Source organism: Sus scrofa, chromosome 18 (assembly GCF_000003025.6).
Source record: "Sus scrofa isolate TJ Tabasco breed Duroc chromosome 18, Sscrofa11.1, whole genome shotgun sequence".
Classification (NCBI taxonomy): Eukaryota; Metazoa; Chordata; class Mammalia; order Artiodactyla; family Suidae; genus Sus; species Sus scrofa.
Window position 1 is genome coordinate 30,018,491 of NC_010460.4, and position 27,684 is coordinate 30,046,174.

At 35.6% G+C, this 27,684-nt stretch overlaps 1 protein-coding gene across 1 annotated transcript in view; it reads left to right on the top strand.

Moving 5' to 3' along the window:
• The window catches only part of TFEC (transcription factor EC), a 279,833-nt gene that overhangs the window by 38,097 nt on the left and 214,052 nt on the right, over nucleotides 1-27,684 (top strand). Inside the window, 1 exon segment of the mRNA XM_013990837.2 lies at nucleotides 12,623-12,669. The gene's annotated coding sequence lies outside the window, so the exon portion shown is untranslated.

The window sequence follows — 27,684 nt, forward strand, 5'->3', positions numbered from 1 at the left end:
CTTTGTTAGTTGCTAACTTGTGTTTCCTTAATGAAAGGAGTTCAACAGCGACAAGAAAACCCACGTTTTTGTTTTGTACAATTCTTGATATACAAAATTCAAACCTATGGGTATGTATCCATAATGTTTCTCTTTTTCCTTTATCCTTTTGTGTCTGTTCTCAGGTAAGGTAAGGGAGATGGGAACAAAAAATAACTGTTAGGCTTTAACACTATTGCTGGCATTTCTTACTCCTGATCACTACCCAGGGGAAGTGAAGCAGGAAGTATCATCGTTTATCTTACTGACATTTATTTGTATAATCTCTTAGGGTTTCCTACTGTAAAGCTAGTGTTGGCTATGGTGTTGTGAATGGGGAAAGAGGCAAAGGAGTCTTGGCTGATGGTTGGTTCCTATGCCATCACCTTGTTTTTACTGGGTCCCAACCCTCATTATAGCCACTTGCCCTAGAGTCATCTTTGTCCCTATATGGACCCCACCACAATGGAATTTATAAGCTAAGACATGAGACACTTACTCCAAGTTGAAGAAAGTCTGCTATCTGGCAGATGGAAAGGGAGACAACTTGTCAAAGGGTCCAGCATATAGCAGGAACTGCCAATGCTCGTCAAATGGAGTGATGAATGAATGAATGAGCATCAGTAATGCAGTGGAAGAAGGAGGTGGTCTTGGTCCCAAAATGCTGAATAAATGTTCCCATAGAACTCTTTTTACACGTGTGCTGTGCTCTTTAGTACTATTTGTGCAGATGTTTATGGATTACCCATTTCTTTGTATCCTGTGGACATAGAGTCTAACCACCATGGCTAATATTCTTCTGTGGGAAAATGCTTTCTGAGTTCTACACATTTAACTTACCAATGAACTTTGGTTAACCTGTGACTTTATTCAAAGTTATTATTAAATTAAATAATAACACAGTTCATAAAAGTCACTTTTGAAGTGATTAGTCACAGTAACATGTAATTAACAGTAAAGGCTTAAAGTGCAAACAGGGGTCTTATCTATCCAAAACTTCTTTAATGCCAAGCTTCCTGATGATCTTTAATAAGCCCTTGCAATTGTAACAACAATTACAACTTCAGTGGCTTCAGTAAGTCTGAAGGCTCCTCAAATTTATTTCCAGCATTTCCCTGTAGAGAAAAAATTCTGGGCACCTGCTACAGCCATATATCTATTACCTGTTCTGAAAATTAAGTTGTCAATTTTCTCTTTAGTAGAAGAAAGGAAGGTTATTTCCTTTCTACCCAATAGCTAAATTTTAATGAATTTTTTATTTTACTGATTTATTCTTGAATGCTTTTTTTCCTTTCCATTTGACCTTTTGGGCCAATCAGGGCTTTTAGCCAAGAATCAAAGAAATCTGAGTCCTGGCTTAAGCAAATCTCAGACTCATTTCTTTTACCTCATTTCCCTTTTTTATCTCTGACAGAGATAATCATCACATAATATTAATTATTTGGAACCCTGACCCCTGAATTAAGGTAGTCTGTAACACATAGTTTCTTGATAACAAAGTAATAACGTTTATGTTCCTATATTTTCAAACAGTAATTTCATGTTTTTAGAAAATCCTCTTCAAGTAAAATTCATCATTTTAACCATTTTGAAATGTACAGTTCAGTGACTTACAATACATTCACGATAATGTATAACCATCGCCAGTATCTAATTTCAAAACATTTTGGTTACCCTTAAAAGAAACTCCATACCATTAAGCAGGCACTCCCCATTTTTCCTTTGCTCTAGCCCCTGACAACTACTAATCTGCATTTTCTCTTGGATTTGCCTCTTCTGCACATTTCATATAAAAGGAATCAAGCAATATTTGTGTTTTGAGTGTCTGGCATCTTTCACAATATTTTCAAAGTCCATCCATGTTGTAACATGTATCAGTACTTCTTTCCCTTTTATGACTGAATAATATTTCATTGTATGTATAAAACACACTTTCCTTATTCATTCATCCATTGTTGGGCATTTAAATTGTTTCCACTTTTTGGCTAATATGTACAATGCTGCTATTAACATTCATGTTCAAATTTTTGTTTGAACACCTGTTTTCAATTCTCTTGAGTATTTACCTAGAAGTAGATTGCTTAGTCATATGGTAATTCTAAGTTTAACTTTTAGGAACCTCCTTTTATTTTATATATGTTAATATTGGTTATTCTTCAGAGTTAATAGATAGGATTTATTATACACTAACAAATATTATTGTCATATGATATCTTGGGCTGGAATATTTATACATTAACTTTCGTCTCCATATACAATAGTAAAGCTTCAAAGACAGAGTAACTTAGCTAAGGAAACATGAAGCGGTATTTCTTCAATCCAAATCACTGAGGCATCCTTCTACCCATCCTGTGCTTTCATTTAACGAGTATTCACTGGATTCCAACTGTGCATCAAGAATGATTTTAGGGAGTTCCTGTTGTGACTCAGTGGGTTAAGAACCTGACATAGTATCTATGAGAACGTGGGTTCTATCCCTGGCCCTGCTCTTTGGTTAAGGATCTGGCATTGTCACAAGCTGCTGTGTAGGTCACAGTTGCAGTTTGGATCCGGCAGTGCTGTGGCTGTGGCATAGGCTGGCAGCTGCAGCTCAGATCTGGGAACCTCCATATGCTGCAGGTGTGGCCATCAAAAAAAAAAAAAAAAAAAAAAAAAGAGAGAGATAGAGAGAGAATGATTTTAGGAACTAAGGATACAGGCAAAAAGACCAAAAGATTTTGCCCTAATGGAACTATATGTAAGAAGAGAGAGAGAATTTTAGGTATGGATAAGAGCTATGAAGAAAACAATGCAGGAAATTGGTATGACCTCTTTATCGTAGACTATAAAATCCCTGTTTCTCAAATTTTGAGGTTATGAGAATCACCTGGGGATGATATTAAACCATAGATTTCAATTCAGTAGTAGGTCTTGGAAAGAGCAAGAAATTCTGTCCTTCCAGCAAATTCTCAAATGATGACCATGCTGCTTTGGGTGGGCAGAAAAGGCCTTTCAGTTTAGTAAATGACTTTTCAGCAGTGACATGTATGTGGAATATGCCCCAAGAACCAGCCAAGTTAATATCTGGGAGAAGAATTTTCCAGGAAGAGAAACTGGCTTTGCAAAGGCTCTATGGGGACAGCAGGCTTAGTATATCTGAGGGAAAGTGATATGGAGCAGTGATCCCATCTCTTTGTCTAACATATAGGGGTTATACACAGAACAAGCTAGAAGTCCTTGACCCCATGTCACACCAGTGACAGCCTGTTTCCCATCAACAAATGAACTAATTCATTCCTAGCCCAAAATCTGCCTTTGCCTTTATCTTGTCCAATAATTTTTTCGGCAAAAATACCCTCTTCTCTCACACCGTTTATTATAGTTCTAATTTCTTAACTTAATTTTTGTATCTTTCCATTTCACTTAACATTGCAAGCATTTCCCATGTAATTAACTATTCTGAAACATGATTTTTTTGGATTTATTGAAATATGCTTAGAATCCTGGATTTGTGTAGTTTCCATCGTTTTAATTATTTTGGGGAGAACCTATTATCAATGAGATGATGAACTTTATTGTGTATAAATCTAGTTTCTCATCTCCAGTTAGTTCCCTAGATTACATTTTTAGACATTTATTTATTCATAATAACTAGGCTTCTGATAAACAAAGCTTAATCACTCTCTAGGAAAAAGTTCTAACTTATATTTATACCATCAGTGAATAGTCCTCATTTCACCTGATTTCCCCCATATTAATTGGTAGCATAATCATTTATTTTTAAACTTTTTGTTGAGATACAATTTAAATACTATAAAGTCAGTCTCTTAAAGTGTATAATTCAGTGGTTTTTAAAGTATATTCATAAGCTTGTGCATGCAATTAATTTTTTAAAAAAATTACTGTGTTTAAATCCTTGCTATTTACAATTTTTTTGGTTGTTGGTTTCTCTTAGGTTTTTATATACTGCTATTTGTATCACAAATAATAATCATATATCCTTTTATTAGTTTTAACTCATTTCTCTTTCCTAACATATTGCTTTGGCTGGATTTGTATTTTTCTCAATTATTGCTAAGACTCTTGATATATAATACAAGAGCTTGCAAACATATTTTGAAGACAGATGGATATGAATTTAATATTCAACTTATTAAATACAAAGCATGGGACAAATTACTTGTGATTATTGAGTGTCATTTTCTCTGTTTGATGACAATAAAGAGCATTGATGATAGGCTTATTGAAAATGTTAAAGAGACAGTAGATATAAAGGGCTTAGCAAATTTTCAATGTATAGTGATATTGATTTCTTTTTTGTGAATTTCTAAAGATTCATGCTGCCCAAGAAATAAAACTATGTGAAGATAAACAGAAGACTTGTAGTACTTAATTTATGTTCGTATAAATATAGCTGTTGAACAGTTTCTTCCAGACATCCTTGAGCCTGACTATATCTACCTTTTTTACACAGATAGTTATTTTATTTATTATGCTGCCTACCTGTAACCAGGACCCCATTTATGCCAGCTCAGAAATGTAGCTCTTTCTACCATTAAAAACCTCCAGAGGATCTGCATTCTCCCTTGGATAACTCACAGAGGTGCCTTACAGCCCTTATAGCCATAAATTCTTAATCCCTAAATTAGATACCTCCTACTGTACTTTTGGACTTTTCTCTTTGGTGTTGTAATCTTTCATAATATGCAAATATTGAGTTTGTTTTTGTTAGAGAAGGATTGTTAGACTATACTAATCATGTCTAAATCCTTTAAATATACTTAATTTATTACTTTCAAAATAATGGGGTAGCCCTGAACAATTATGTATAGGTGCAGGAATTATCTAGGGGGTAAAAGAGGCACTAGAATGTCTTGAAATTAATTTTTTCATTAGAGAAACATGTCAGCAGGCAGTCAATTGATCAAAAGAAATTGTTTTAACTTTTTAAAATGCAGAAACAATCAGTTGGTTATTTTTAATATATAATTGAGCACAAACATTTTAGTGAAGAGCTAAATGACGACTCAGTAATTTAGATTATTTTCAAATTTGTAAACATTTTACAGTTCTGAATATGCTTGAAGTGGAGGAAATAAATAATTGAATAGAAAGTTTTAGTGTTCTTTAAGTGTTGAGAGATGATTTTTCTTTGTTAGGGTGACCATCAGCAGTTGTATGAAACTATGATTCAGAGGTATATATATCTATTTTTGTCCTAAGTCAAGACATTCACTGAAAAAAATTGCTTCAGGCCATAACTTTGGCATGCCATGGGTTAAATAGAGGTCAACTCCAAGTGAAAAAGAAAAATCAGTTGATCTTTTGGTGTTAAAGGGGCAAAATAGTTATCATTTTAGATTCTTTCAGTGCTCTTATAATTCAAGGATTTGGGATTTTTTTTTTACCTCAACTGAGAATTTTCAGGCCAGTGGTGTCCATAATGTATACGAGTGCCTTGGGGCATTTTGAAGGGGAAGAGAAGAAAATTTACCATATATATATATTTTTAAAGTTCTTACCTATACAGGCTCTTGCATGATATTTAGTAACTCAGTGATGTTGCTCACCCACAGGGGCTGGCAGTGCTTTTTATATTTAAATTAGTCAATAGTCATTTGGAACACAGTTATCTGGAAAACTAGGTTCTAACTCCTAGTTTTGTAAAAGATACCTAAACACAGACATGTACTTACTTTTTGATATTCCTTCTATCGTTATTTGTGGTTAAATGTTGTGGTTTATCAGTTGATGAGACCAAGAGCATGTTCCTTTGCATTTTAATCTTGACTTCTTCACATTCCTTAGACAAAGATAAGGGTGATACCTGCTTAACAGGATGTTGAAATGATTGCCTGCGATGATTCACATGATGTGACTGTCACAAAGTAAGAGTTCATTAAAGGTCAATTTGTTTATGATTATTATTATCCTTGCTCTGTGTCTTCTGCAAAGAAAATTTTATAAGCAGCAAAAATCAGGTAGAAGGCTATCTAATTATGTGATTAATTCTGACATACACTAACAGCTGTGTAATAAATGCTAGTGGGTGCTGTGTGATGAAGTGCCATATGTGTGGTATAGACAGTGGGCACATTCTGCTTGGTTGTTGTAGACTTTCTTGGATTACCTGTGTAATTCAAATAATTCTCCAAAAGCAATCTCTCTCAGCCAGAGAGATTAGGTGAGGGGTAGGTAGACAGCTTCTTAAAAATTCCCCAGGACCAATTAGACTTAATAGATTTTTACCATGATTTGTTTGTGGGTCCACAAGAGAGGTTAAGTCTCTGCATACCTTTGTGGGAGACAATGGCAAAGCTCAGATTCTTCCACAGTGGCATATGCTTCAGATCAAATGAGAAGGGTCTCATCTTTTCGGTTTCTTTTGGTTAAAAGATGTTGATTATTAATATAATCAACTGCACCCACTAGCATTTATCACACAGCTGTTAAAAGATGTTGATTATTAATATACTTTTTTGCCTAGGCTGAAAGGAAAAAAACATAAAACAAAAAACTAACTACTGTGGAATAAAATCCTCTTCTTTCCTTTTAAGAAAATCCTCTGGCATCAGAATGTAAAATGAGTGATTTTTTCCTATTAAAAACTAATTCAACTGTAGAAAATCTCTATGCGACTAGTGACAAATGATCGTGAAAATAAAGGCTTATTGCAGACCACACCAGACCAACCAGAGAGTCTGGGAGGTGTAGGATCAGTAAACCCTGCCAATGAGAATCAGCCTGAAATTTTGTCCTTTTTTGTGAGATGTGTTCTCATTTGTTCATTCATAGAATAGCAGATTCTATTATTTTCAGAGTTGTAAGGGGCCTTACAGGTGCTGCACACAGAAGATATTCAGTAAATATTTGCTGAATAAATGCATGAATGTATTTTAACATCCCTCTCATTGTTCAAATCCTTTCCATATTTTATATACCACAGAAAGTCACTCAGCCTGTGTTTGAACATCTCAGCAAGCTAAAAGCTTACAAAATTCTGAGGCAGGCTTTTCCATTGGTGGATCATGCTAATTATTAGATCTCCCCCTTTTTTTGGAGCCAGTTTTTATCACCGTGTAATTTGTACCCTTAGGTTTTAGTTTGGTTTTATGAGGGAACATTAAAATAAATCTACTTCCCCTTTCACATGAAAGTTCATCACATATTTCAAGACAGCTATCAAGTCCCCATAATTCTTTTCTTCTCCAAGCTAAACTACCATTTTCCAGATGATAGCATTTCCAATTCCCTAACCATCCTTATTCTTCTTTTCCTGTTTTGGGTTCGTTTTTATTTTGGTTAATACTTCTGATATATTTATTTATCACTCACCATGTAATGAGTACATTTTGAATGAGCAACTTGTGATAGCTATTTTATATACATTATTTTATTTAATTCTTACACCAGTCATGTAAAATAGATTTTTTTTCTGCTGAAAACACTATGTCATAAGAGGCATGATTTGAATTCATACTAGCTCTAAATAACCACCAAACATCTGCAAGTAACTTATCCTTTCTGTGCCTCAGTTTTCCCATCAGTGAAATGGGAATTATAATGATACCTACCTCCTAGGGCTATCATAAAGATTAAATGAGTTAATATTTGTAAAGTATTTAGGAAATCATCTGGCCAATGAAAAGGATTACAAGTATTTGTGAAGAAGCAAAGCTAGTTTATGCTGTTAGGGATCTTGCAGGTGTGATTAAGTTAAGGATCTTGAGATGGAGATAGATCCTGGATTATCAGCATGAACCCAATGTAATCGCTTTAGTGAGAGAGTAGAAGTTAGAGTCAGGGAGGACATGTGACCACAGATTGGAGTGACCCACTTTGAAGATGGAGGAAGGAGCCACAGGCCAAAGAACAGGCAACCTCTAGAATCTGAATAAAGCAAGGAAATGGATTCTCCCTGAGTCTCCAGAAGGAACCGGCAATGTAGAAACTTGACTTAGTCCAGGGAAACTGATTTCAAGTGTCTCTCCTGTAAATACAGGAGAAAAATATTGTATTTTGTGTGTGTGTGTGTGTGTGTGTGTGTGTGTGTTTTCTAGGGCCACTCCCGCAGCATATGGAGGTTCCAGGCTAAGGGTCTAATTGGAGCTATAGCCACCAGCCTACACCAGAGCCCACAGCAACATGGGATCTGAGAACGTCTGCAACCTATACCACAGGTCACGGCAACGCCGGATCCTTAACTCACTGAGCGAGGCCAGGGATCAAACCTGCAACCTCATGGTTCCTAGTCAGATTCGTTAACCACTGTGCCACGATGGGAACTCCAACTATAAGAGAAAAATATTGTATTTTTAAGCCAACAAAATTTTGGAAATTATTTTATAGCATCCGCAGGAAACTAGTACAGTGGGTGACCAAAACTCTGAAACTGGGATTGGAAAGAACTTAAGTGTAAAGATTCTGAGTTACTTTCTGTGATGAGTATCATAGGCTTTGTGCCCTGGTAAATTCTTAGGAAAATACGTTTTACATCAGAAGGTTATCCATTCTAACAGCCTTGGGATAGGGTTTAATTAACAAAAAGCCACACTAACAACATTGACCTGCTCTACTTTGTCCCCTTTTCTTGAGTATCGCCAAAGCTCATGACAGTATGAGCTTCTCTTCTCATGTTACCATCCCCTGTCAAATGTCCTCCCTCACCCCTGATTTTTGGGATCTCTGGCTCTGAGAAGCGCCAATGTTTCTTCCTAACTGGTATCTTTCTTTCAGCCCCTCAAATGCCTCTGGCCATTCTTTGCACACTTCAGTCTTAGCTGAGGAGACTCTGGTATTTCTTAAAGCTGTTGCATTTCTTGGATGCTGCTATTGTGAAGCTTTAAACCTTCAATTGTTTCTAGGAAGCAAAAAAAAAAAAAAAAAAAAAAGAAAATGTCTTTCACCCAGAACTTCCTTTCCCCCAGATCTTCCTGTGGCACCAATTTCTATGCCTTGAGAGTGTACCTTTTTTTTTTTTTTTTTTTTTTAATTTTCCTGAGTTTGGGTGGGAATATGAAGAAAGCATTTCATCTCCTTTGGAGCCCTCTCCTTTCTCCATCATGTAGGTTATTGTCAAATGTAAAGAGAATTGCTGCTTTTAGAAAAACAGATCTCTCACCTTCCCCTTCTGCAAATTGTCACAGATTTATGTATATCTATTCATTCTTTCCAAGTTCGCACCTTATTGTTTGATTTGTTTTTGTTTTAGAGGCACAGCAACACTAGACACATTGAAACTCTGGTCAACTGAACCTAGATATTTCCCACTTTACATCTATTTAAATTTTGAACCCAATAAAATATTTTATATTTTCCACCTAAATGAGTTTGACCCATTGTTATAGACTATCACACTATTAATAATAATAGCAATTTATTGAGTATATATTATGTATGGAGTACTATTAGGGGTTAAGTTATTAAATTCTTAATAGTGATTACTAAATTATCTTTATAATAATAAATAATTATTAGAAAATAAGAATTTTATTTTTAAATGTTGCTTTTGTCTTTAAGTGAATGTTATTTCTTCCAATTTTTTTTCTTTATATTTATATTTGAGTATCATCCATTCTTTTATTTCTCTGTCTTAAGTATGTTAAAAGTAACAGTTTCTATGTCAACCATTAAAATGTTACTCAAGGAATTTCCATTGAGGTTTAGTGGGTTAAGAACCCCAGTACAATCATGAGGATGCAGGTTTGATCCCTAGCCTCACTCAGTGGGTTAAGGGTCCAGTGTTGCCGCAAGCTGCAGTGTAGGTCACAGATGCAGCTCGGATCTGGCGTTGCTGTGTCTGTACAAAGCTCCAATTAGAAACCTAGGCTGGGACCTTCCATATGCTGCAAATGTGGCCCTAAAAAGGCAAAACAAAAAACAAATGCTACTCAAGATAAGTTTCCCAACTTCTGTTAGTTTGTCTCCAAGGGCCCTAACATACAGACATCCAAGGCCTGAGAGCTGTTTTCGCATATCAAAAACTGAAAATTTGGGAGAAAACTAGGTTTGTGTTGAATTATCAATCAACTCTCTTTGGGAATGATAGTTTTAACAACTTTGAATCTAACTCATTATTGAGCTTACATAGATTTTATTACAATTAGAATGGATTATAAGAAACTTTGTGAAATGCTTTGCTGAAATAAAAAATTGCTGATGTTAAATTATAATCTTCCTGACAATCACCTTAGGAAGATATATCACCACTTTCATTTTTTTAGAATGGTATTTTAGTTACATAGAGCTGTCAAAAAAAATTACCAAAGGAGTTCCCTGGTGGCACAGTGGGCTAAAGATCTGGTGTTGTCATTGCTGTAGCTTGCTGTCGCTGCTGAGGCACCCATTCAATCCCTGACCCGGGAACTTCTGCATACCATGGATGAGGCAAAAACAAACACACAAACAAAAAAACCCCCAAACTTGGTCACTTACAACAACAGAAATTTATTCTTTCATAGTTCTGGGGGCCAGAAGTCCAAAATCGAGGTTTCAGCAGGAGCAGTTCTTTTTGGGGGGTGAGAGGGAGATGTTTATGCTTCTCTCTGGCACAGTTCCAATCTCTGCTTCCACCATCACATGTGTGTGTCTTCTCTGGTTTTTTCTTCTCCTCCTTTCAGGATACCAGACAAACAGACTAAGGGCTCACCCTCCTCCAGTATGACCTCATCCTAACTTGCAACTTAAGTACATCAAAGACCCTATTTCCAAATAAGGTCGTATTTACAGGTACCAGGGATTAGGACTTCAACAGATGTTGACAGGGATGCAATTCACCCCATAACAAATAGAGGGAAAGAAAAATCACTAAAGTAACCAGGGTACCCATATAGAACATGAACCTAGGGCTTTTGTCTTCAAACAATATTCTTCTGACTTCATACAATACAATCATGTAGTGAATTCCATTTTATTTTTCATGACTTCTTATACTGTTAATAATATTTACAATTTCACTGGGGCTAAAAATCAAGCTCACTAGTCTCATCCAAATATATCATTTCCTGATTTTGAATAAGTTATTCTTGTCATTAACTTAGGTTCCTCGAATACTTTTCTTGTTCCAAGTAATTTTCTGGGCCTGGACAATTTAATTATTTAGATTGGTTTGATGATCCCTATTAGCTTTCCTCTTATATTGGGCTTCAATTCCATTTTAATGATTGCTCTGTATATTCAAGTTTAAAGCATAGCTCATAGATGAGTAGTTCTGTCTTTCTCTCTGTATTTCCATTATTTCTGGGCTGTAATTTGTCACAGAAATTTTTGATGTCTTTCTAAATCAAGCTTCCCTTTACCATTCTTCTTCTATATTCTAGGAAAGGGTTGGTAGTTCAAGGGGGTGGGGGGCACAAATTGTCAAGTGCACACTATATTCAATCAGTTATTCATCCAACCAAGCAATAATTATTGGATTCCTATTATTTGCCAGGGACTGAATGAGAGGGGGGTTCTGACAACATAAAAAAAAGTCACATAAGAAATCTTGCCCTTGGAGTTCCCGTCGTGGCGCAGTGGTTAACGAATCCGACTAGGAACCATGAGGTTGCGGGCTCTATCCCTGTCCTTGCTCAGTTGGTTACGGATCCGGCATTGCCGGGAGCTGTGGTGTAGGTCACAGACGCTGCTCGGATCCTGCGTTGCTGTGGCTCTGGCGTAAGCCGGTGGCTACAGCTCCGATTAGACCCCTAGCCTGGCAACCTTCATATGCTGCTGGAGCGGCCCAAGAGATGGCAAAAAGACAAAAAAATAAAGAAAGAAATCTTGCCCTTGAGGAGCTTGCATTCTAGTATGAGGGGTGCAACAGTGTTAACAGGAAATTGCAATATGTCTGGTTACTGCTATGAAAATAGTTGAGCAAAGATGTCCCTATATACAAGAGGAGTACCTTACCCAGCTTTGAAATAATTGTTGGTACATTTTGTAATTAGTTATATTTTCTCCAATATTGTTGCAGATTATTATTTAATTTTTTGAAGGGGTATGCTGCTGTGTTGAGGACTAGAGTGATGACATTGAGCATCCGATTTTTTTTTTAATTTTTAATAGATTGTGGGCCATTTATTTCATTCTTGTACAATTATACATACAGTATCAAAGTTACTTTGAAACTACATTAAAAGGAGGATAAAAATAAAATTTAAGAAGATGCTTCAGCTGGATTACGTGCTATCAGTTGCAGAGCAATTGATCGATTTAATGTTCTTCACAAAATGTGTTTCTGGTAAATCTTTTTTTTTTTTCTTTGGTCTTTTTGCCTTTTCTAGGGCCTCACTCACACATATGGAGGTTCCCAGGTTAGGGGTCGAATTGGAGCTGTAGCCACCGGCCTACGCCAGAGCCATAGCAACGCGGGGTCCAAGCCGCGCCCGCAAAGTACACCACAGCTCACGGCAACGCCAGATTCCCAACCCACTGAGCAAGGCCAGGGATCGAGCCCGCAACCTCATGGTTCCCAGTTGGATTCGCCAAACCACTGAGCCATGATGGGAACTCCTCTACTAAATCTTAATGTGCATTACCAATGTTTATTTTTGCCTTACAGTAATATGGAACATACTAATCAAATAAGAATAGTATTATTAGAGCTGAACAACATTAACTTCTTTTTTTTTCTTTTTTGCAGATTCATGTCAATGATATAGTTCTCTAGAGAAACTCAGAAAAGCAAAGGTTGGTATGATATCCTATAAATACTTAAGCCCCAGTTTGTCTAGGGGTTATTTAAAGATATAAATTAGAGCATTAATTCTAAATTCCCTGGGGTGTGTTTGTCTAATCCAGCCACTTCACATTATTACAGTCTCTTATGTAGTAAGAGATTATTTCATAGAAAATAGAGAGAAAAATATATTTTTCTGGATACATTGAACAGTAATATGAATGGCCATTAGCTACACTTCAGTCTCTCGAGCAGCTTCCTTGTTTTACTTTCATGGCTTTTTAAGAGGTGACTTCTAGGACAGCACTGCTCTTCTGTCTGTGATAGCTTAAGTCAGAAACGGAGTGGGAGAAATGCAGCATCTATTGTGGTCTGTTTTTCTATGTGACAGTTGTTCCTATTTTGTGTTTGTTTCTCCTTTAATGAGGATACAACTTTCATCCAGGGAGATGTATGGGTCACTTGTTAGTGCACTTAAATGCACTAAGGCACTCCAGCAGCTGGAAATTGTGACTTGTAGTGGAATTATTTTTGCACAGCGAATGGTTTTCCTTTTGACATATTTTAATATACTTGCACACTGAGAGCGAGAGTGGGTGAACAGAAAACAGACTGTTTTATTAACCCAGCAGTCACCTTTGAGGTTTGTACATGTCCACTTTTTTCTTGCCTTTGTACATAATCCCAAGAGACTGGTACCTGGCTTTGCTCAGAATAACAAAGTCAGGCACAAATCTCCAAACACAATTGTTAGCTGAATGCCAACTGTTTCTTCTCATCTTTTTTTTTTTTTAAACTTGAACATTAAGAATTGTATCTTTATGGGTGAACCATAACCATTAAAGAATGAGTTTGTTTTTCTATTTCAGATGCTTCCCCTATCATTACTAGATTTATTTCACAATATATAATCTCAGAAGATATAAGAGAATAATTTTTTGCATTTTTTTTTGCAGAGTTTCTTTTTAAAAAAATCTGTTAGTAGTGAGAAGAAAAATATTTTACAAGCTTTAACTAGGCTACAATTTCAACTGAAAGAACAATTAGGAAAAAAGGAGAGGAGACTTCAACTCAGCCAGGAGGCCAGGACCCAGCACACATAATTCACATAATTCCACATGCAATTTTCATACAAACCAATGTTTCAGAGGCTTTTCTCAGCAAGACCAGAAATTTCTTCAAGTCTGTTACCATCCTTTTCCAAGGTGTGTGTGTACACACACACACACACACACACACACACACACACACACACGGTCATAATTTTTAAGTAGATAATCATCTAATTTTTAATCCATACATTTTAATTATCCCAAAAGTGGAAGAGAAAATAAGAATAAAAATCCTGAGCCTCCTTTCAGTTCTTAGCAAGTGGTTCATTTAACATCATGCACATTTTAGAACAAAGCTTCCAAAGTACGTAATTTTCCCTTTCCTATCATCATCATTATAATTTACATGATCATTAAGATAACAATAGTTCTTGATATTTTGGAACATTTTATACCATACAAAGAAGTTTGTTATCCTCTCATTTGACTGTCTTAACCAATCAGCAAGGTGTGCCATATGAGTAGAAAGGTTATTAAGAGCTATAACCTTTCTAAAGGCATTCCAAGACTTTGGAACACAAGTAAGTGCTAAGGTATAAATCAAGGATGCCATCTTTGAGTTAGAATTCTGAGTCTCTGACTCTATGATATTGGGTCTTTTAAACCATTGAGAGATAATAATTAGACCAAAAAGTGGTTATGAAGTTTGAAGATTACTTTTTATAGAGGGTCTATTTGAGTGTGCAAAGTTAACTAATGTATTTTACATGAGATTTTTGCACTAGAGTAAGAGGTTAGAGTACCTAACTTTGAAGGCTATTGTGGTGAGCATATGACCTTTTAAGGCTAGTGACTTTAAGGGGAATACACCTAGTAAACTACAGAGGCAAGATAGGAATCCATTTCTTCTGACTCCCAGTAAACTTCTGTTGTTCAGTTTAATTTAATATTTTGAGCAGCCACTTTTAATGAAATTCTTGAACTATAATTCTAGAGTACAAATATGAAGAAGAGAGATCTTGCTAAGTTTTATAATGTAGAAGGTAAATAAATAAATACAATGAAAGAAAGACTATGTACCATAGATGTGATATCTAGTCATTGTACGTAGGTTTGTTGAAGTCATAGAAGGCTTTATTATTGTGGAGGCTTTTGAGCTGGGCCCCAAAGTATTGTTACCTCCATTATCAGGGAATAGCTATATCAAAGGTGTTTACTTTTTTTTAATTTTTTAATATTTCCTATTCTTAAAAGTAAGACTATTTCATTAACTTCTAGTAAAGCTTTTGACCGTGAATGCTTATCTATTGTAAATTAAGCTTTTAAAAATTGTTGCTCCTTAGGATAATGGAGATGTTTTGTTTATAAGTATTTCTAACTATTTTGCATTTTTCTTTTTAGATTTTATAACTTTCTTTGCAAATATATATTTAATCAAGCATTCCATACTTTCTGTAGAAAAATCACATAAGATTCGGAGATCTATAATCTTTCTCTTTTCAAGGTCATCATCATTATTATCCTCATATTCACATTATCAGACAAATACATTTTTAGCACTTTGTAATAAGTGCCATGAAGAGCCATCCTGCTAATATTTTATAAGATTATTCTTAATTTTTCAGTAATCCAATAGAGTAGCTGTAAGCTTCATTTTCCAGATAATAAACTGAGGTTTAGAGATTTTAAGAAATCAGCTAAAAATTGTGCAATTAGCAAAAATGTTACTGTTCTACAGTCATTACAATATTTGCAGTTATTATTTATCCATTTGGTTGGGGTTCACTTCTTTCTCACTAGCTTTATTAATGAGGACTCAGGTGATTTCTAGTAAGACCAACCCAGTTGGAAGTAGATTAAGTCACAAAGAGAACTTGTGATTCTTATTACTGGGGAGAATAGCTGATATGGGGATGACTAGAACCAGGACTTCGAATACTGTTAAGAAACTTCAAATACCATTAAGCAGTGTCTATTTCTCATCTATGCTTTTCTCTGTATATTGTCTTTGTTTCCAGACCAGTTCTTCCTTGCACCAGACTACGTGGGCTTTGTTCCCTCTAAATTCACATCCTCACAACTTGTCAACTAGAAAAATGGGGGCTTATGTTACTCAGCTCCAGTGTGAAAAATTCCAGATAAAGATTTGCTGTGAACATATTTCCAGCCCTTGTCCTGGTCATTAAGGTGATAGTGATGCTGTGATCAGTTTTTACTGGTTAGGTATTTGCTTTTGTGGCTGTAAGGAGAAATGGGAGGGGTAGTGTGTTATTAGAATGGAGGAGGGGTGCTTTACAAACATAGCTCCAGAAATGACTATGAGTCAGGCAGTCATTCCAATCTGTGGCTATTAATACAGGCCATTATGATACCTGTTCTCATTGCCTTAGTTAATTCTCTACCAATTAATACTCTGATTATATTTGTTAAATCACATGGGCAAGGTAAAGGGGCTTTGCTTAATTTTGTCCATTAAACTAAAGTCTGGGAGTTCCCGTCATGGTGCAGTGGTTAACGTATCTGACTAGGAACCATGAGGTTGTGGGTTCGGTCCCTGCCCTTGCTCAGTGGGTTAACGATCCGGCGTTGCCCTGAGCTGCGGTGTAGGTTGCAGACGCGGCTCGGATCCCGCGTTGCTGTGGCTCTGGCTTAGGCCAGTGGCTACAGCTCTGATTCGACCCCTAGCCTGGGAACCTCCATATGCCGCGGGAGCGGCCCAAGAAATAGCAACAACAACAACAAAAGACAAAAAGACAAAAAAAAAAAAAAAAAAAAAAAAACACAACTAAAATCTGTCAAATTTGTTTTGAACATTTGAAGTTGGTTTGACCCAGATATATTTTCTAGCTCTTAAATTTTTGCTATTTATCTAAGGTAGAAAATTCCATTTCTGATTGGGAATAGGACCAGCCTCTAAAATAAAAATAATTGAAAATCAACACATACTGGGTAGTTTTTAGACTCCGTATAAATGTTATGTGGAGAGACAAACCTTACACAATGGGCCCATTTGGTCAACTATGTCTTTGGTTAGTATGTGCTAGTGTTTCAGAGACTGATCAATGCTATGTAATGTGATAAAAAATTTAAATTCTGGGTTTAAATAGTCAAGGATCAAACTCTTGTCTGATTTTATGAAGGACTTCTCACTTTGAAGCTTATTTGAAGCTCACACTTTTCACTTTTCAAATGCTGAAGCACACTACTGTAAAAGATTCTGAGCCTTAGAGACTCATACTGTGCTAGCATGTTAAATACTATATCATGAACTTACACACATTGTAATATAAGTTTCAAAAAATTTATTAATTTCTTTAAAGAGTAAAATTTGGGAAGTTCCCTTGTGGCGCAGCATGTTAAGGATCTGGCTTTGTCCTTCCAGCAGCATGGGTTGTTGCTGTTCTGTGGGTTTAATCCTAGGTCTGGGAATTTCATGTGCTGCAGGTGTGGCCAAAAAAAGAAGGAAATTTGGGTGTTTTAGAGTGTTCTTTAAAGTGGAACTATCATGGGTCCATCTTGTGCTGAATATGAATGGAGAGACTCCACGTAGTTCTCCATCCTCTTGAAGTGTCTAATTTTGTTTTGTTGATAATTGGTAGGGAGGATAAAAATTATGAGAAAAGTATAGTTTCTTTCTTTTCCATAAGGATTTCAAGCTTTTCTTGAATTCCTCACTCCCAATGTCATATCTTACTAGGTGGTCAGAGGTGTTAAGAGTTGGCAATGAGGAGATGACTAATTGGGGAGAAAATACTGGGATAAAAACTTAACTTTCTAATTAAAAGTGTCTCAGAGCCCTTCAGTTAAAAGTGATTGTTTTCAGGTTAAATCTGTCTCCTTTTTGCAAACACTGCCTTTCATAGGTATGAGGTGAAACTTAACTTTGTATGCCCTCTGACCCGGATAACTTCCTCCCCTGAGCTCCTTGCCTGGCCAGACTACCAGGCTTCCTGTGGCTCCCACTACCAACTCTATGGCTAATGTGATTCACGGTCTGTTTTCTCAGCAGAGGCAGCATCAATGATCAATGCCAGTGGACCTTGGGCCTCAGTCACAGAGCCCAGGGGGTCCTTTGGAAGACTTGTCAAGTCATTTTTTCTGATATGCTATGGTCACTCAACAATATCACAAATGGAAAGTGGATCCCAAATCCCTCTTATTTATGTTTTTTCTTCTCTCAAGTGGGGTTTCTGCCCTTGTGCAAACTCTCCACTGCATATACAAAAATGATTTTGTCCCAGAACAGGAAATTGGGACCCTCATATCCATTGTCTTATCTCCCTTTGTCTGCTTTCTCTATATATGTATATATATTTTTGGTGGAAATACATTACTTTTCCTTGCTTGGTCTGCCAAGAACTTCCTTCACCTTCATTTTTCCAGTGATAGCATTTGCCTTTACTTTGCTCTGGAGTTATAGGAGAGCTGTAGGTAAAGGAGTTGGGATACAGAAAAAGAAAAATTCACAAGAGGTATATATCAAAGAATATTTACCCCTATATGCTATACAGGTAAAACTTAGGGAATAAGAGAAAATAGTAAAAAAATAAAAATCTAATCACAGAATCAGTTGCTTAATCTTCCATGCTTAGATCCCATTTTCTAGTTATACTTTGAGTGTTCTAAATTTGTTCAATAAACTGTAGGATTTGGTCATTTCCTTCAGGTAGAAATTTCATTTACATTTATGCTGAACAACCTTTCGAAGTTACCTGTTTCAAAAACCTCTTAAAACCCTTGATTTAAAAAGAAAAATAAAACTAAGACTTGAAAAATACATTACATCCAGTGGTCTGTGTGTTATACCTTACATACTTTAAAATCTCCTCTGCTTCTAGTGTTGATGAAAGGGTTAGAAACTTCAAAAGCTGTAGAGCTGAAAAACGTAAAATAAGAATTATACATTGTCTATAAAAAGCTTTCTTTGTTTTGATCAGAATTAAGACTTTTTTCCATAAAGTTCCCTTTTGTTATAAATATGAGGAATGCATGCTTGGACTTGAGCAAATGCAGCTACTGTTATCTGATGATGAGTAATGGGTGAACAGAAGTGGTAGCTGTGGCTTAAGTTCATCCAAGTTATGATCAACTTCATAATCAGGAAGTCTCAGGAAGATACCTAATCCCCATTGTATTGTCTGAATAATACTTTTATACGCCTGAGAGCAGTAGCATCTAATACCCTGTGAAATATCTTCATAACTCAAAAGCTTACTAATGGAGGAAGATGGCTCACTGAAGCCAAAGGGGACAAGAGTGGGAGTCACCTGTTCCCTTGGAGACCTTAAATATAAGAAAGTCTGCCACTGTGATTCTTATTAATCAATACCTGCTTTTCAGGGCCTGTCTCCATCTTAGGTAATGAAGAGTTATACAACCTTGTGGCATCCATAGAAGTTATAATATTAATGTTCTTTTTCTTCACTATGATTGGCCTATAATTTTAGCCTAGTTTCCTTTTACTTATCTTGAAACATAGAAAATTGGTCTCCTTTAACTTTATAATCTCCCTCCATAAATGTGGATACTATTGTCCATTTTCAACTTTTCCTTGTATGTCTCCTTCTTAAGGCTTTTAATAAATTACTATGACAAAATTATTATGATTTCAAATTTCAAGAAATCTTTAAAATTCTCATAGCTTCTTGAAAACTCATAATGAGATTAACCAAAAATTTTTTCAGTAGTTTTAAAATAATATGTGCTTAACCTATAACTTTATTTTGCTAATTTTTTGTACCAACACAGCTATCTTCATTTTAAATTACACATCAAATATGTAAGCCCAGGTATATATATGCTAATTATTTCAGGTAGCTTTCACTAGATAAATCATGATGTCTAGATGTGGTAATAGACCTTGTGGGTGAAATCTCAAATATGAGTAATTTAAAAAAGCAGGAATAGTATACCTTTCCATTCCAATTTACATTTTTATTTTTTATTTCTTTTATTTTTTGGCCATGCACATGGCATACAGAATTCCTGGGCTAGGGATGTAAACTGTACCATATCAGGAACCTGAGTCATACCAGCGACAACACCAGAGCTACCAGCAATTTGGCAGAGAAATTTTTCACTTTCTTGTCTTATTAGAAACAAAAGTAACTATTTTCTGCCTCTTGACTGATGGAAGAAAATTTTGAGGTTATAATCTCAAATAAGGACCTCATGTCTTGTTTTTCCATGTTAAAAACTGAGGATGATTTATTAAACTTTGAAAAGAGATGAATACAGTAGAATTAATATTTTATGGTAAAAATTATATTTCTTAAGATTAAATTACATACAAAGGGGTAAAAGCAAGCAAAGCTTAGAATCTTCCTTAAGAATAAACTTTGGATCTGCTCTAACACATGAACAAATGCTCTCCTGACTCACAATTTTCAGACATTATTGAATGGCCAAATCATTTTTGTCCAGAATTTTCAAAGCACTTATTACTTGTGTCTAATTATAGTCATAGAAATATACCCATAACATCCTCAAGAATTTTCTAATTCTGAGATATCGCTTAATGCTTGTTAATAATTTATAATATATTCATTATTGTTCCCCAGCCACAGTCCCAAGCTTTTTTCAGAAGTCAATGCTATTTTAAAATTAAAAATTCCTTTGCTTGTTCTTGTGAACAAAAACATTCCTCTTCTTTCTCCAACCAATTATTTAGATAGTCAATCAGGTCTGCTATTGAGGCAAATAGTTTAAATATTTTTAAACTTTAATCCTTGAATTATGATAGCTACAGATATGTTAAACTTATTTAAAATGGTTACTTTCAGATTCTACCTTCATCTTCTTTTCTTCCATTACTGTCGGAACATATTGCAATTGCCTTCTTTCTTCACTGTTATTAACTTTTCCCCTTTTATCAGTAAAAAGATCATGCTTTCTTTGATTCTCTTATTGATATTTTAAAAGAACTTTTTTCCCTCTCTTGCTGTCTTTCTCGGGCAAGTACCATCTCAATTGTACTTTGTCATTCATTGTCCGGTCTTTGTGTCCCTTCTCTCATCCCAGCCTAGTTTTTTCCTTTTACTTTTTTCGAGGGAGGGGGGAAAGTAGGGGGCACTGGTGTTGGGGAATTCACATCAGTATCAGGCCTTAAGCAAAATGCACTCATTTCAAATGGAAATTGCAGTTTATATCAAAAAGGCAAAGTTTCTCGATAGCAGTAAACTGGAGCTTTATGTAACACTTACTCATCTAAAGAAATTTTAGAATAGAACTTCTAAATAACTAATAACCGGAAAATTCTGATCTTGGGCTTAGTTGCTGAAGATAAGGAAAGACATCTGCTTCAGTACCCCCATCTGGCTTTTACACATGCATTTCCGACGCAGTATGCTCTTGCTCTTTCTTTTATCTATGCCCATCTGCTTGTATGGCATGTTCCCACCCTAACATATTTTCAGACCCTTGCCATAGGGCAGAAGTGCCAAGCAATTATTTGTTGAGATAGATAGCCCACATAATACTGTAAGTGACATCTGTTCTGTAGGAAATCCCTCCCTTGTGGCAGCAGTGTCGTATTGGCAGCTCATAGGAATATCAGAATTGACATACAGGAACAATTGAATGTTTCATCTTATCCTGAATTCTTACTCAGAAAGCATCCAATACCAGATGCTTTAGAGGGCCTGTAACCCCCTGACTCTTTCTCTTTTTCTCTCTACACCTATGATAATTGGCAATACTACACTATGGGGACCGTTTCTTCCTGACCCCAGCTGGTAACCAAATTATGCCCTAAAGCATGGAGATTGGCATATTTTAAAGTTTATTGTAGCTAAGATGGTGAAAAATGAGATGTTTTTCATATTAATATGCTTCCTAGATTGAGCTAAATTATAGCTTGTATAATAAATTTCACAATTTACACTTAATAACATTATTTGGCAAAATTACAATGACAGATGAGCATTTTAATCTTTTTAGATTGTTGATCTTTATGTTTGGCAATTGGTTCTTCTTTTTTAAACTACTTCAAAGATGATAAGGAAAACAGTCCCCAGTCCAAAATGGTTCAAGACTTGAATCTTTGTGTAAAGCTATAGTTGGTAAAGTTTCTGAATTTATTGATTTTTAGTCATGTGATGTTCAAAACTCAGACAGAATTTGAAGCCAAAATCATTATTGGCATATTAAAAATACACTATGTAAGGTAAGTTCTTAATAAGTTCACATTTAATTCAATTTTCCACACCATCTACATTGATACTATTATTCTCTTCAGTGATTCTCACTATAGCATGAACATATCATCTCATAATATCTTCAGATTTTAAAAAGTTAGAATGTATAATTATGAAGGGTTTTCAGAATTAGAGTTGATGTGAAAGTACTCAGTTATGTAATTGAATCAACCCATTTACTCAAGTTTATGTTTAAGATTTAAATATTTAGTAATAATAAGCTATCTCCATTATGTGTTGTGGCGATACCTACTAATATGAAAATTAGTGACCTAAAACAACTATTTTACCTCTTTGTGATTTTCTGGGTCAGCAGATATGGGCAGTTCATTTCAGTGATTCCTTTGCGTACTACCTGATGACTATCCTGAGGATCAATTGTCTAAGAAAGACAGCCTCACTCAAAATTCTTGGTTTTGGCTGTCTGCTGGACCATTTGTCCCTAGTAGGGTAACTTGGCTTTTTCATACATAGCAGGGTTCTAAAAGCAGGAGGTAACTGAGCCAGGCTTAGTGTGATTGGGTTCTATTTGCTAATATTTTTTTGAACAATTTTTCATTTATTTTCATAAGTGTTGTTTGTCTCTAGTTTTCTTTCTTGTATTGTCTTTGAGTAATGCTGGGCTCATACAATAAGTATTTTGTGCTTTCTGTTTAGGAAGATTATTAATTATTGACACATTTAAAAAAATACATATATGCACATTCAGATTGTCTGTGCTTTTTTTTTTTTCTTTTTCTAAAAATCTTTTTAGGCCCACACCCATGGCATCTGGAGGTTCCCAGGCTTGGGATGGAATTGGAGCTGTAGCCACTGGCCTACACCACAGCCACAGCAACACTAGATCCTTATCCCACCAAGCGAGGCCCAGGATTGAACCTGAGTCCTCATGGATGCTGGTCAGATTCCTTTCCAGTGAGCCATGATGGGAACTCCTGTCTGTGCTTTTCTGTGTGAGTTTTGGCAAATTATGCTTTTCAAGAAATTGGTCCATTTAATCTAGGTTAAATTTGTGAGCATAGAGTTGTTTATAATATCCTTTATTATCTTTTTATGTCTATGGACTCTTTAGTGATGTCCCTCCTTCATTTCTGATATTAATAATTTGTGTCTTTCTCCTTAGACTCACTATTGATTTTATTGACATTTTCAGAGAACCGGCTTTTGCTTTTGTAAATTTTCTCTATTGATTTCCTGTTTTCAATTTTATTGATTTCTGCTGTAATTTATTGTTTTTTTTTATAATTATTTACTTTGAATTTAATTTACTCTTTTTCAGATTCCTTAGTGTGGAATCTTAGATTATTGATTTTAGATTTTTTTCTTTTTAGCCTACTCATTCAGTGCTATACACTTCCCTCTCAGCACTGCTTTCACTGCATTCCCAAAATTTTGTTGTGTTTTAGTTTTCATTTAGTTTAAAATATTTTTTAGTTGCTCCTGCATTTTCCTTTTTGACTCATGTATTGTTTAGAAGTATGTTGTTTAATCTCCAAATATTTGAGAGTTCCATGCTTTCTTATATGATTTCTAATTTAAATTTCCTGTGATTTGAGAAAATATACTGTATGATTTCTATTCTTTTAAACTTGTTAAGATATGCTTTATGGCCCAGAATATTGGTGAATTTTTCCATGTAAGCTTGCGAAAAATATGCATCTTGCTATTGTTGAATGGAGGAGGCCATAGATGCTAATTATATCCAGTTGATGGATAGTATTTTTTCGTCCAACTATGTCCTTGGTGATTTTGTGCCTGCTAGGTCTTTCCACTTCTGATAGAAGGGTGTTAAAGTTTGCAACTATAATACTAGATGCCTATTTCTCCTTCAAATTCTATCAGTTTTGCCTCATGTATTCTAGTTAGGTGCATGCATGCATGTTAAGGGTCATTACATCTTCTTGGAGAGTTGACTCTTTTCTCATCATGTAATGCCTCTCTTCATCTCTGATAGCTTCCTTTGACTGAAGTTCTCTTTGTCAAATATTAATATAGCTACTCCCACTTTCTATTGAGTAGTGTCAGTATCGTATATCTTTCTCCATTCATTTATTTTTAATCTATATCTTACAGATTAAAATGTGTAATCTTTATATTTAAAGTGAGTTTCTTATAGACAACATATAGTTAGATCTTTTTTGTCTTTTGAGGGCCGCACCTGCGGCCTATGGGGGTTCCCAGGCTAGGAGTCTAATCAGAGCTGTTGCTGCTGGCCTACACCACAGCCATAGCAAAGCGGGATCTGAGCTGCATCTGCGACCTACATCACATCTCACAGCAATACCAGATCCTTAACCCACTGACCAAGGCCAGGGATCATAGTTCCTAGTCGGATTTATTTCCACTGCATCACAATGGGAACTCCACTTGGGTCTTATTTTTTTATCCACTTTGACAACCTTTGTTTTTTAATTGAGGCATATAGATCACTGACATTCAAAGTGATTGCTGATGTGGTTAGATAAATATTTACCATATCTGTTACTGTTTTCTCTTTGCTGCCCTTGTTCATTGTTTCTGTTTTTGCCTTTCACTCTTTTTCTGTCTTGTGGTTATCACTGAGCATCTTATGTGATTCTATTTTATCTTCTTTTTTAGCTTATCGATTATACTTTTGAAAAAAATAATTTTAATTTTTGACCTAGAGTTCACAATATGCATTTACAAGTAATCCAAGTTCATTTTCTTATTCTTTTTTTTTTTTTTTTTGGTCTTTTTAGGGCGACACCCACGGCATATGGAACTGAAGCTGTCGGCCTATACCACAGCCACAGCAATGCGGAATCCAAGCCTTGTCTGCGACCTACACCACAGCTCACAGCAATGCTATATCCTTACCCACTGAGCAAGGCCAGGGATCAAACCCATGTCCTCATGAATACTAGTTGGGTTTGTTACCACTGTGCCACCACAGGAATTCCCTAGTTCATTTTCTTCAAATAACACTATATTGCTTCACAGTAATGAAAGTACCTTATAATAGCAAAATAATTCTAATTCCTCTTATTCTTTGTGTCATTGCTGTCAACCATTTTACTTAAACATACACATGAATATACACTTCTTAATATATTTTGAATAAATATTTTCAGTTAGATCAATTAAGAATAAGAAAAACATGACAGATGAATGGATTAAAAAAATAGATAATGGAATATTAAGCAGCAACAAAAAAGAATGAAATAATGACATTTGCAGCAAAATGTATGCAACTAGAGCTTATTATACTAAGGGGAGTCAGAAAGAAAAAGACAAATACCATCTGATATCACTTATATGTGGAATCTAAAATATGGCAAAAATGACCCTATCTACAAAACAGAAACAGACTCACAGACAAAGAGAATAGATTTGTGATTGCCAAGAGGGTTGGGGGAGGGAGTGGGATGGACTGGAAGTTTGGTATTAGTAGACACAAACTATTACTTTTATTTTTTATTTATTTTTTTTTTGTCTTTTTGCTATTTCTTGGGCCGCTCCCGGCATATGGAGGTTCCCCGGCTAGGGGTCGAATCAGAGCTGTAGCTGCCAGCCTACACCACAGCCACAGCAACACGGGATCCGAGCCGCGTCTGCAACCTACACCACAGCTCATGGCAATGCCAGATCATTAACCCACTGAGCAAGGGCAGGGACCGAACCTGCAACCTCATGGTTCCTAGTCAGATTCGTTAACCATGCGCCACCACGGGAACTCCAGACACAAACTATTACTTTTAGAATGAATGAGCAATGAAATCCTACTGTGTAACACAGGGAACTATACACAATCCCTTGGGATAGAACATGATAGAAGATAATTGGGAAAAAGAATGTGTATACATATATGACTGGGTCACTTTGCTGTGTAGCAGAAATTGGCACAACACTGTAAATCAACTATACTTTAATAAAATGGAAAATCTTTTAAAAAAGCCAATCACACACACAAAAAGAAAAACAAATGCTTTATTTTACTTTCACTTAATTCTTATTCTCTTTCTTTATGTAGATTTGAGTTTCTGACCCTATATCATTTTCCTTCTCTATTAATTTCTTGGAGTTCCTGTTGTGGCTCAGTAGGTTAAGACTCCAATATATTGTCCATGTAGTTGTGGACTTGATCCCTTGCCTTGCTCAGTAAGAGCTGGGCATTGCTTCAAGCTGTGTCATAGGTCACAGATGAGTCTCAGATCCGGCATTGCTACGGCTGTGGTGGCATAGGCCAGCAGCCTCAGCTTCAATTTGACCCTAGCCGGGAACTTCCATATGCCACAGGTGCAACCCTAGCAAGAAAAAACAAACAAAAAAAGAATTTCTTACATTTCTTGCAAGGCAGGTCTCTTGGCCAAAAATTCCCTCAATTTTTGCTTGTCTGAGAAAAAATATTTATTTCCCCTTCACTTTAAATGATAATTTCACAGAGTACGGGATTCTAAGGCTGGTAGTTTTTTTTTTTTTTTTTTTACTCCTAATACTTTGAATATTTTACTCCATACTTTTTTTGCTTGCATTTTTTTCTAAGAAGTTCTTGTAAATCTTATTTTTGTTCCTCTATAGGTAAGGTGTTTCTGTTCTCTAACTTCTTTCAAGTTTTTTTTTTTTTTTCCATTGATTTTCTAATGTTTGAACATGATATGCCTCGTTGTAGTCTTTTAAGCATTTACCTGCTTGATATTCTTTGAGCTTCCTGGATATGCGGTTTGGTGTCTGACACTAATTTGAGGAAATTCGCAATCGTTATTGCTTCAAATATTTCTTCTGTCCCTCTTTCTCTTTCTTCTCCTTCTGGTATTCCCATTATGTGTTATCTTACAACATTTATAGTTGTCCCATAATTCTTGAATATTCTGTTCTGCTTGTTTCAGTCTTTGTCTGCTTTCCTTTTCACCTTTGGAAGTTTCTATTGTCATATCCTTAAAACTCGGAGATTCTTTCCTTGGTTATGTCCAGTATACTAATAAGCCTATCAAAGATTTTCTTCACTTCTATTACAATGTTTTTGATTTCTAACATTTCTTTTTCATTCTTTTTTAAAATGATTTCCACCTGTTTATATATTATCTATGTGTTCTTATATGTTGCATACTTCTTCTATTAAAGCCCTAAGCATGTTAAATCACAGCTTTTTTTTTTTTTTAATTCCTGGCCTTATAATTGCAACATCCCTGCCATATTTTATTCTATTCTGACACTTGTTTAATTGCCTCAAACTGTGTTTTTCACCTTTTAATATGCCTTATAATTTTTTTGTTGAAAAGTGGACATGATATATTGTGTGAAAGTATCTGCTATAAAAGGTCTTTAGCAATATAGTGGTAAGTTGTGGGAGTAAGGGAAACATTCTATAGTCTGTGATTAAGTCCAGTCTTTTGGTGAGATTAAGCCTCTGGACTGTGAACTTCTTTCTTTGTTATTTTTATTTATGTATATTTTTATGTTTTTATTTTATGATTTTTATTTTTTATTATAGTTGGTTTACAGTGTTCCTTCAATTTATACTGTACAGCAAAGTGACCCAGTCTCTCTCTCTCTCACACACACACACACATGCATGCACACACATATATATATTATTTTTCTTATATTATTTTCCATCATGTTCCATCACAAGTGACTAGATATAGTTCCCTGTGCTATACAGCAGGATCTCATTGCTTATCCAGTCCATATGCAGTAATTTGCATCTATTAACCCAAAACTCCCAGTCCATCCCACTCCCTCCCCCTCCCCCTTGGCAACCACAGGTCTGTTCTCCAAGTCCATGGATTTCTTTTCTGTGGAAAGGTTCTTCTGTGCT